Source organism: Gymnoscopelus microlampas (genome assembly GCF_963454915.1).
Source record: "Gymnoscopelus microlampas genome assembly, chromosome: 18".
NCBI classification, from domain to species: Eukaryota; Metazoa; Chordata; class Actinopteri; order Myctophiformes; family Myctophidae; genus Gymnoscopelus; species Gymnoscopelus microlampas.
The window spans coordinates 41,257,280-41,269,976 of NC_139955.1; positions in this window are offsets into that span (position 1 = coordinate 41,257,280).

Below are 12,697 nucleotides of genomic sequence, written 5' to 3' on the forward strand. Positions count from 1 at the left end.
TGATCACCCAAAAATGACTGTTTTCTATCAATTACACACCTCATGAAGCATTGAATTCATTGAGAATGATATTTTAGTTTTTGTCAAATTCCTAAGCCAATAATTTGATTACCGGCGGAAAGATGCTAATGTATCTGGTAGGAGACTCAAAGAGACTCCTTGACTATTTGAGTCTCCTACCGGAGAGACCGCTGGTCATCAAAATAATTGGTTTTGGGGCGACAAAAACAAAAAAGTCTCCATGAATTCAAGGCTTCATGGGGTGTGTAATTGATAGAAAATAAGTCGTTGTTTGGGTGAACTACTCCTTTAATAAATACTGGACTTGATCTGCCTGCTTGCCCTGTTCTGCTTCTGGGCCCTCACCTGACGCACCGTGACAGTGGGTGGCGGCCCCCAAAGATTTGCCAAAATCCCCCAATATGCTTCTGTTGGTAATCGCTCAGAGCCTCTGTCTGAAGACCAAAAGCCTTACATCCATTACATTTTAAATTGTAAAGGCTATGCTTCATTGTGTATGTGATGGAAGATGAACATTGCACAACCAACAAGTATGGTGTTCGATTTGGTATCATCACACAATGAAGCAAGTAAAACCAAGCCATGATCCATTATCAAATGCTGACTTCATATACTGTTGGTAATACAGTTCATAAAAACATGTTATCACTAAAAAAAATAAAGTGAAAGTCAGTTTAGCCACTGGAAGAAAATGTGGAATCAAAAACAAGTTACTGCTAAAGCAAAATGCCGAAACAACGTGCATGTGCATTTTACAGTCTCTTGGCTGTGTATGAAGTAACCTGGCATGGTCTGTGATGTGGACAGATGGGTTTTTAGTGAACTGGAGTAAATTTATAACGCAGATGGTAGATTAGAATGGCAGAAAGCTTCCAGACCTCTAACTGTCAGGGAACCTTTACCTTTTGATAAGAGAGTCTATATGCATGGATTATAGCTGATTGTAATCATGCGCTGTTATGGCTCGGCTCTAGGCCACAACAAATAACGGGGGAAAGATGTTAAAGCTGAAATGAATTGTGATGTTATTAATTAAGAATGAAAGAATTGAACAAACAAACAAAAAATGCAGTTTCCAACATACTTTGGCAGGGAAACAAGCTACCGACAGAACTAATGAATACAGAAAATAAGCTAAACAAAAGTGTTCTTCTGTGGCTACTTCTCTGGCCCGGGGGAAGACTGAAGGTACACAATTATATACATACAGGGCAGGTCTTTTCTAATCTGTGGGGAGACAGTGGCCAGATGTCTGGTGCCATGTCATTGTTCCGACGGCTCATTGTTCCGACGTATACGAACCCTATACCTAACCCTAACCCTAACCTTAACCGCACGCGGAAGCCACGTAGTCGGAGTAATGGAATGTCGGACTTATGGGCAGTCCCCAGATGTCTCCCCTCCCCCTGATTACCTTTGAATCCACCCTCCAACCAGCACTGCAACAGGGAACAGTTCACACAGCAGAATCTTGGCAAAAGCCCCAGGGGGCCGTCACATTCACTCACTCATGGGACGCTATACTGTAGGTGGACAGTCAGCACTTGGGGGTCCACTCATAATTCCGACCTCCCGTTATTCCGAGACATCCCAATTGTCCGACAAACATTTTGTTAGTGTACCACTTGAATAGCCTGGGATCCAGCCTGATTCGCGGACTTTTTTCTCTCTCTCCGCTTATCAGTCTGGAATGCACCCCATTGACTCGTTTTGCAGAACTACACTGGAACTACATATGTTACGTTAGGCAACGTCGTTGCTGATTGGATGTTGTTCAAACGAATGACGAATCACAACGATCACACTGTTTTTTTTGTCCCGCCCCGCACCACAGACCAATCAGAAGCCACGGCACGATTCGAAACGTTTGTCATGTCCCGCCTCCCTTGGAGATAGGAGGCATTCCAGACTGAGAAGCGAAGAGAGAAAAAAAAGTCTGCCGAACGTAGCGAAGCAGGCTGGATACCAGGCTACCACTTGAATCCCAGCATCCATATTTTGGGGGAACATTATAGCCACAAATTGCGTGTTAAGTGGTCAGATGGGTGGGTTTTCAATGGGCCCTGATCCAGAAAAGGTTGCAAACTGCCTGGGTTCAGTGGGTTGAGGTATAGTGGACTAATACACATGAGATACGACTGGGTTGAGGTAGTGGACAATACACATGAAATATGACAAAGGCAAGACAAATGGAGTGCGGGACGTTTCATGGTCTGTCCGTTAATGGAAACTTGGCTTTGTGTTCCAGCGACCAACTGAAGAAGAGAAGAGTGCGTGACAAGAGCTGAGTGGAGATACCGAGAGAAACCGGAGCTTTCCTCCCACTTGGTCTGTGCTCGTATCACTTAGAACAGTCAACTCATCACAGCTGTGCACTCTCTGTGCTGCGCTGGTAATCCAGTGTGAGGGAGAATAGACCACAGTCTGGGTAGCTCAGTCAGTAGCACTCGCCTTTAGGCTTGGTCCGAGGCATTAGAAAGCGTATGAGTTGCATGGCTTGGTTGCAGCAAATTGTGTGATAGCTACTGGTGCCACCGTAGCAATTTATATCCCAGTCGTCTAGTGCATTGAAAAGGGCCTAGACACCCTTGTTCTCGGACAGTTTTCCAAACTGATAATTGCTTTGGTTAAAAAGTTAACGCTCTATAGTCTATATTCAGAGATTAATCATCGCTAGAGCGTAGGGTTGTAGTACTCGAGAGCGGTCTCGGTCTCGAGACCGGTCTCGAGTCCGCATTTTGATTTACTCGGTCTCGTCTCAGTCTCGCCCATGATTTTACTCGGTCTTGACTCGGTCTCGGACTAAGGGACTCGGGACTCTACCCCCACCGAGTCCACTCGAGTCCAAGTCACTACAATGCAATGAAATCATTTTATTAAACCCATATTATGAGGAGCCCATTCACATTAACATTATAAGAGAGCTGTGTGGTGCTTATGGACAGCTATCAAATTTTTTATTTTTTTAAAAATTTGGTCTCGGTCTCGACTCGGACTCAACCCCCTCCCTGGCCTACCGGACTCGGTCTTGACTCGGACTCGCCCCCCCTCGGACTTGGTCTTGACTTGGACTCGCTTTAGGTGGTCTGGACCACCTAAACCCTATTAGAGGGTGTATTTGGTAAGAGGGGTCGATCTCCCCATCTCTCCAGCTCTTTAGTAAACAGAAAATAAATGTTCAGGTGGGACACCAATTTCCTCCAACCATCAGAGAGTTCTGTACTTTTTGAGGTGTTTTTACTTTACTGGAGTATTTTTCAGTATTTTTACTTTATACTCCACTACATCTCAGAGGCAAATGTTGTACTTTTATTCCACTACAATTATTTTAAAAGTTTAGTTTCTAGTTACTTTGTAGATTTTGATTATTATTGCAAAACCACTTCAAAAAAACTTTAGCAATTTGAAAATAGCCGATCTACAAGCTCACAACGCGCCTGCAAAGCGACGCGTTGTGAGCTCGTAGATCTGCCATTTTCCAAGGACTTCTATACATTTTATACATTTGAAAACTTGTGAAATAGGACACATTCTGCATAACGAGTACTTTTACTTTTGGCACTTTAAGTATATTTTGATGCCAATACTTTTGTACTTTTACAAAAGAATACCGGACTTGCACTCGTAACAGAGTATTTCTACAATAGGGTATTGATACTTTTACTTAAAGGAGGAGTTCACCGAAATAATGACTTATTCTCTATCAATTACACACCCCATGAAGCCTTGATTTCATGGATTTATTTTTGTTTTCGTGGCATTCCTAAGACAATAATTTGATGACTGTGTGTATTTCCGGTAGGAGACACAAATAATCTACTTTGTGTCTCCTACCAGATACATTAGCCGGTAGGAGATGGGAATCAAATTATTAGCTTAGGAATGCAACAAAAACAAAAAAGAATCCATGGATTCAAGGCTTCATAGGGTGTGCAATTGATAGAAAATAAGTCCTTTAAGTAGAACAAGTACTTTTTTTTTCCACCACTGCAGGAATGTCAGAGATATATACTGCATGCCAGTGATTTTTGGCCCATGCAGTGGCACCAGTCATCATTGTCATCATCATCATCTGAGATGAGCTGTTGACAGAGGAAGGTAGAGAGGAGCAAGAGCTGAGAACGAAGGAGAGAGGAGAAAGATGATAAAGTGCCGAATGAGGTCAATCTGACAGTAGTACAAAAGAATGAATGGGATCTGTGTAAATCTAGGACGGCAATACTGAAAATATGTTATGAGAGCTTGTAGATCGGCAATTTTTTTTTTTAAGTACACATTTGAAAACTTAAAATGGGACGTTCTGCATAATGATTACCTTTACTTTTGGTACTTTAAGTACATTTTGATGCCAATACTTATGTACTTTTACTCAAGTACATTTTGAATTCCAGACTTTTACTTATAACAGAGTATTTCTATATTGCACTATTTATACTTTTACTTAAGTAAAACATTTTAGTACCTTTTCCACAAGCTTTCATTCATAATAAAGTTGATGTCATTCACTTCGTGTGAATAATATTGAACATGAGCTGACATGCACAGTAAGTGTAGTATGAGTGCATACAAGCCGCTGGCTCAGGCTCAACATAATGGAGACTGTATTATAATGGACTGTTCTGTATTCACAAGCTTTATGTAATGTGTGTCATACTCTGTCGTACAAAGGTGTCGCGTGCCGGAAACAGCAACGGATCTACAAGCTCACAGCGTGTCGAGTTGAGAGGAAGAGAATAGCAGAGAGAGATAAATAGGGATACCCATGTACTGTAAGTGAAGGTTTTTAAAATGAAACTCTTGAGTAAATTGAGGAAAAAGGGGGAGAGAGGGGGAAAGTCATGTGAACCAGAGAGAGTGAGTGTGAGAGAGAGAGAAAGAGAGCGAGAGAGGGAGAGAGAGGGAGAGGGAGAGGGGGGGGGAGAGAGAGAGAGAGAGAGACGGGGGGGGGGGGGGATGGAATGGAGGGGGTGAATGAGGGAGCGTAGGTGTAGGAGAGATGAAGAGCAGTAAGCAGCATTCCTCCCTGCCCCGGTCCCCCCTCCCTCTCTCTCACTCACACTCACACTCACACACACACACACACACACACACACACACACACACACACACACACACACACACACACACACACACACACACACACACACACACACACACACACACACACACACACACACAAACAAACAAACGCACATGTGCATGCACACACGCACGCACAGGAAGAGAGCGGTAGAGGTGGGGAGAAAAGAGAGAGTAAATGAGTAGAGGGGATAGAGAGAAAGAGAGAGAGAGGTTGATCTGAAATCCAGATGCCTTGAGCACCAACAGTGGGTCAAACTAACGCACACACACTCGTCTCACGCACACACACGTACGCACGCACGCACGCACGCACGCACGCACGCACGCACGCACGCACGCACGCACGCACACACACACACACAAACAGCGCTCTCCATCTCCACTCTCTCTCACACAGACCAGAGCACACTGGTGGCTGCACAAGTCAGCAAAACACTCACAGGACTGAAACATCAACTGGGATACTTTTTATCTGTTACTTGTTACTTTTTTATCTGTTTCTTGTAAAACGTTTACTTTCCATCTCCCAGTGCAGGACTTGTCATTGGACCTAATTTTTGTAGCTCTATACATTTTTTTAATTTTCATTCTTTTATATATATATTGTTTTCCTTTCTGCAGACATTTTCAGGTGAGTCTCTCACTAGGTTTTTAAATGCTACCAGATGTTGAATGGCTGTTCACAGTGCATTTGAGGTCAAAGTTTTATTGACCACACTGTTGGCCAGTTCTTCTAAAAGCTTGAGAAAATTGCTATTACAGGATTCCACAAGTTGAGAGAAATAGATTAGTATTTGTCCGTATATTGAAGGTCAATTAATTGGTATTTCCTGGCTATAGGTGCTTAATTGGAAGATGAATGATCGAACCACCTGTTGAGTCATCTTCTGTGGAATCTAAAGAAATCATCAGCTTACAGTTGTCGTCTTTATGCTGATAAACTGCTGTCAAAGTGACAATTTGCTGTCACATTGAAAGAAAGAAGTCCTGTCTCACTTAAAAGCTAATTTCACACTCTCTGTCATGTAGTGAAGAATGTGGTTTGTGTCCACGTTATTGATTGATTTTTGCTGAGCGGAAAATAAGAGCCAGCCACAAGTCAGGTGATGGTTATTTTGGCAGCAAACGCCCTCTAACAACGAAAGGTCTGCTTTAGTGGTTCTTTGGTTTTTGTTCATGGTTTAGTGCAGATCCTTTTCTTCTCAGATAGATTTAGAGCTTTTGGCACTGCATGCATTACCCCTTTCCAACAATGTGGATACAGCTCTGCAGATAAAAACACATTTCCACTCTACAAGTAGATTTTGGAATGAGAAGTAGTCATTTTTTATTTTCTGCACTTTTGAGCGAACTCTCAAGGGACACCTGAACTCGCTTCATAGCATGGTAATCTACCATGCCACACTGGCAGGGACTGGGAGGTCCTACAGTGGACATTTGGAGACAGTTGAAATCAATTTATCTGGTAAAAAAAAAAAAGAAGAACAAAAAAATCATAGCTGGCTTCAAGGAACATAAAGCAAAAATACAGACAGTAGCCTACACTCCAAAATTGTTTCATTATGAAAGTGACACATGTTTTATAGAATATCAAAACATTTTTATTTTAGGATTTCTAGATTTGAATGTTCAAAAGGCACACTGGATTGATTTTAATCTGAAGTAAGGACAACGGAAATATTGGATCTTTCTGATGTTGTTGTTGGTACCCCAACCCAGGCAATTGGAGAGCTATTACATTTAGCCAATTTCATGCGAGAAAATTATATCTATATATATTTTCTTTTAAGTAACTGATTTTCCACTTATGGCATATATGCTGACAGGTTGTGACACAAGGGAGCACTAACTCCATTCTATAATTTCCAATGTAACTACAGTAGCCCATGTGTTCGTCAATCTGATAATCTGATCTGTGTTGAAATGCTTGCTAATCCAATGTGATGAATACATGAGGTTTGAATCTTGCTAGGACAATAGCACACATACTGTATTATCAGTGGTTCTCAAAGTGGTTCTCAGGGGTCCTTGAGGTGTTCCAGGGGGTCCCCAGAAAAAGTTACTTAATATAGATTGAGATCTGTTTGAACCACTCTAACCCTATATTACATCGGCTATTTGAAAATAACCGATCTACAAGCCCACGTGTCACATTGTGACGCGGTATGAGCTTGTATGGGTATCCATGCCTCTGCATTTGATATAATATCCCCCCTCTGGTCATTAGTTTTTCTGGTGAGAAAACAATTTAAAGGCGTTGTTACATAGCTCTATATTCCAATTTGTAACAGGTGTCTGCTCATCTCTCCTGCTCTTTAGTAAGCAGAACAATGGAAATAATGAAACAAACAACATGAGCAGACATCATTCAAACTGGAACACTGTCTTCCCCCCCCTTTTTTTTTTACTTCACTTACACACCTTTTAATACAAAAAATATGTGAACCACATTAATCGTGGCATGGCCCAACAAATATTTTCAAAATATTGTATTCAACCTTTTATTAGCCAAAACTAGCAGTTCTACAAGCTCACAACACGTCGCTACACACCACATTGTTGTGAGCTTGTAAATTGGCTACTTTTTGGTAAAGATACTGTATTTGGTGTAGATGGGGGAAAAAAATGTCCAAGTACAAAGCCAACTTACTTACACTGTAGGTCTGTTTTATTAAGTCTAGACTAGGGTCCACACACACACACACACACACACACACACACACACACACACACACACACACACACACACACACACACACACACACCACATGCTATATCGTGGACAGCAGCATGGGAGCCATGTGTGAGTGAATCATAATATGATTCTTTGTCAGAAAGATGAAGCTCACTGGCAGCCAAGACCACAGCTGCCCGATTCAAGATAACACATGTCCAGAAAGCAATGCAACCTACGATCATATTGTAGGCTGCAGTGCTTTCTGGACATGTGTTATCTTGAATCGGGCAGCTGTGGTCTTGGCTGCCAGTGAGCTTCATCTTTCTGAAACAAAGAAGATGTATTGGCTCTAACGCTGATGCACTTAAAGGGCAAGACCACTTTGGTAGAGGTTTGGGTTGTGTAGTTACCTTGCCATGATGTAACTCCAAAGGTGGACAAGAAATACAAAATAATTGCTCCATTGATTAGAACTTGATCATTCAAAATATGCTCCTCATTGACTTACATTTTATGATGAAACAGCTCTCAAGTCACTCTTTTAGCACGTAAACGAACACAAACAAATCTGATTCAGACAATATAGAACATCACCAAACCCAGTACTGTTTATTTTTTTAATAAAAATGTCAACTTCCTCAGGTGATTTTACTATTTGAAGATCCGGATCCGTGGATCCAGTCCGTTTTTTCTTCTAATAAAAATAGCAAAATCAATAGGAAGTTAACATTTGTATTTAAAAAACAAACAGTACTAGGTTTTGTGATGTTCTATATTGTCTGAATCAACTTTGTTTGCGTTCTTTTGCGTGGTAAAAGAGTGACTTTGAGAGCTGTATCAACATAAGTCAATGAGGAGCATATTTTGAATGATCAATTTCTAATCAATGGAGCAATTATTTTTTATTTCTTGTCCACCTTTGGAGTTACATCATGGCAAGGTAACCACACAACCCAAACCTCTACCAAAGTGGTCTTGCCCTTTAAGACACAGCCTTCCTCCCCTGCCCTCCTCCTTTTTCATCTTTCTTGCTTTACTCTATTCACCTCATTCTTAGCCCTTCTCCAGTGCTGCGCCATTGCCATTTTCTGCTGCTTCAATATCTGGACACTTCCTCCCTAATAGGCTGCAGGTGTAACGCAGGTAATCAGTGTGTTGCCAGATTTTGCAAGAGAAACAAGCGGCAACAACAAGCACACAAGAAGCAACTATAGGCTAAGTTTTACCACTTTACATCAGCTATTTGAAAATAACAGATCTACGAGCTCGCAACGTGTCACATTGCGACACGTTGTGAGCTTGTAGATCTGCTATTTTTGAGAGCTTCTGTTCTAAACCACTGTTCTAAATCCTAAGAGGTTTCTGAAAAACTTGCTATATATAGGCTTGCTAAAATGTAAAATTTAAAGTTTAATGATTAAAGTCTGAACACAAGAATGCATTACCAATAATCTGCATAATGATGAGCACTTTTGGACACTGTTAAGCACAGTGGTGTAAAGTAACATACTTTTACTACACTACAATTATTTAAAAACTTTAGTTACTTTGCAGATATAAATTATTACATTATAAAACATACATTAACCACTTTAGCCCTATTTTATACCGAGGCTCTTTGAAAATAGCAGATCTACAAGCTTGTAGATCTGCTATTTTCAAACATTTTAGTGCTTTTACTTTTGGTACTTTAAGTACATTTTGATACCAATACTTTTGTACTTTTACTCAAGTAAATTTAGAATTCCTGACTTTTACTTGTAACAGAGTACTTCTACATCGCAGTAATGCTACTTTTACTTAAGTAAAACATTTGAGTACTTTTTTCCAACACTGGTTAAGCTTTTATTGATACAAAACTTTTGAAAATATATTCAAGCCACATTTTGTATGTAGTACTTTTACTCGTAACAGCATTGTGGTATTGTAAAGTAAGTAAATCCGAGTAGCGCTCAGTGCCACGCTGCGAGCTTGTACATCAGCTATTTTTGAACATTTTGGAAAATCTTGAAAGTGTTTGAAAAGGTTTGAATGATGTTGATTTTTTTTTTAACACAAATCTTCTCTTCTGGGTTGGTGTCCCCGGCACAAAAGATTTTCAGATGGGGGTCCGCGGCCAAATTCAAATCAATTTGGGGGTCCATGGCAAAGTTTGAGAACTACTGATTTGGAAGACATTTGCAGAATCGGCCTCAGGTCGTAATGGGTTAATGTTGCGGCTGCTACACCACTGAAACAAAGGGTGAATAGAAGTGTGTCAGTGAACACATGAATGTGATTTTTCCAGGCAGAGGCTGGACACCACAGCACTGTAATTCACCAGTCAGCTGACACACTGGGAGAGGAACCAAGTGATTTGTTACCTCAGGAGATTTACCTCTTCTCTTCTCTTCTCTTCTCTTCTCTTCTCTTCTCTTCTCTTCTCTTCTCTTCTCTTCTCTTCTCTAAGCGCTTTACAACATGCATTACATTCACACACACAGACAGCAGAGGAAACCATGCAAGGCACCGACCTTCTCATCGGGAGGAGTGAGGGGTTTAGTGTCTTGCTTAAGGACACTTCCACAAGGGGAAAAGTAAGCATTGCCGAGCCATGGGGCCCATAGAGCGGCAGGAGCCTGATCTGCTGATTCTGTAGTGACATGACGCTATAGGCACGTCGCAGGGACTGCTGGGTGCCAAGCAGGGAGGCATTGGGTCCCATCTCATTTGTATAGTCTTTGGTATGACCCGACCGGGGAGTGGAACGCCGACCTCCCAGTCTCATGGGCGGACACTCTAACCACAAGGCCTACTGAGCTGGTGGAACCAGGAATCAAACCAAATCGCGGAGGGCAATTTTATTTTTGCACTGGCAGATTCGTCTAGTCCCAGGCTAATGTTGTTATAGCCTGGTTCCAGACGAATCTGCCTTTGCAAAATCGCATTGCACTTTAGCCCTCGGCAGATTAGGTCTGGCCCCCCTCCATAGAGATTTCATTTCTCTCCCTCCGAAGTCGTGAGGGACCAATCAGGGCCCAGTATCCAAATGTGGGCGGGCTTATCACCTTATTTGGAGCAATGACCTACAAGGAAGCACTGCTCTGATTGGTTCGTACAAGGAAGCACTGCTCTGATTGGTTTAGGTCTAACCAATAGAGTCCGTTTGGATCTTTTTGTAACCGCCCCTTGGGAAAAAATCTATCGTTGATAGGGACCAGACTAATATCCACGCAGTGTGTCGTGTGATATTGTCTGGCCACACGAGGCTAATGTTGTTAGGGAGTAAAGTTTTGGTCACGGACATTGCAGCGCTCCTCTGGTACTAGTGTGTGGGGAAAAAAGACAAAGTTCTATAGTGACGCTGCTATGTGCAGTTAGCTAAATGACTGCTAGCAATGAGTTCGGCAGCCAGCAAGCCAGATCTCTCTCTCTCTGTGTGTGTGTGTGTGTGTGTGTGTGTGTGTGTGTGTGTGTGTGTGTGTGTGTGTGTGTGTGTGTGTGTGTGTGTGTGTGTGTGTGTGTGTGTGTGTGTGTGTGTGTGTGTGTGTGTGTGTGTGTGTGTGTGTGTGTGTGTGCGTGCATGCTCATATGTGATTCATCTGTCTGTCATTGGCATGATAATGACATGATTCCCCAGGTCAGATTTTAGGGCAGCTTCCCTTCCTCTACACACGCACGCATGCACACGCACACAAGCATGCACGCACATGAACATAAGCATACACAAGCGCACACATGCATGCACGCACACACACACACACACACACACACACACACACACACACACACACACACACACACACACACACACACACACACACACACACACACAGCTGCTAGGTGAATTAGCTTCTCATTGAGGAACACAGAGACATACATGGAAACCAGACCCTCAAACTGGCCTCTAATGGTTTCTAATAAGTGTGTGTGAGTGTGTGTGTGTGTGTGTGTGTGTGTGCGTGCGTGCGTCTGTGCGAGCATGCGTGTGTGTGTGTGTGGTTTCCCTTGTCTGCATGTCGACGGAAATGGAATGAGATATCAGGCGTTTCAAAACAACAGGCCAAGCCACCTGGCCTTGTAGCAAAACTAGTGAGGTTGTGTATATATTTGACCCTACTACTTCCAAGTATCTGCCTTTTTGGTGCCAGATAATTCAAATCGTCTCGTCTTGTCTTGTCTCGTTTCGTCTCTTCTCTCCTCCTGTCTCCTCTCCGCTCCCCTCCCCTCCCCTCTTTACTTCTCTTCTCCATAATCGTTCGGCCGTACAGAAACCTCTTATCTTCCATATTGTAACTTTTTATATTTTTTTCGTAACTTAATGCCCTATAAACAATTGTGACAATTATGCAATTATGTAATTTTGACATGCCTACTTGTAGCCTTCTTGATGTCATGGTGTGAGCTTGCAGGTGTGAATAGTTTGGTATTAGGAGAGATGCAAGGCTGTCAACTAACTTCCTATTAGCATCTCTCTCTCTCTCTCTCTCTCTCTCTCTCTCTCTCTCTCTCTCTCTCTCTCTCTCTCTCTCTCTCTCTCTCTCTCTCTCTCTCTCTCTCTCTCTCTCTCTCTCTCTCTCACACACACACACACACGCACACACACTTTCTAAATGCATTATGTGCAGGTGTACCGGCTGTAAGCCGCATTCTCTCTCTTTTTTAATGTGCTGCATTTTGCAAGACATTATGTTAATGTTATCTTTCATCACATCCAGTAGAAGCTTGGTGTGTTTGGAGGGAAGGAACCTGCATTAGGGTCATCCCCGTGCCAAGAACTATCGCAGTGCTGAAAGACACTTTGATTAAATACAGTAAGGATATAAGCCGTTTACAAATGATTTTCTGTGCACACAGGCTACACCTGTAAGTTCTCTGTTTGTCTAAAGCCTGATTTATTTGGAGACTGGAGAGAAAAGACAGGTTAATAGTAAGTAA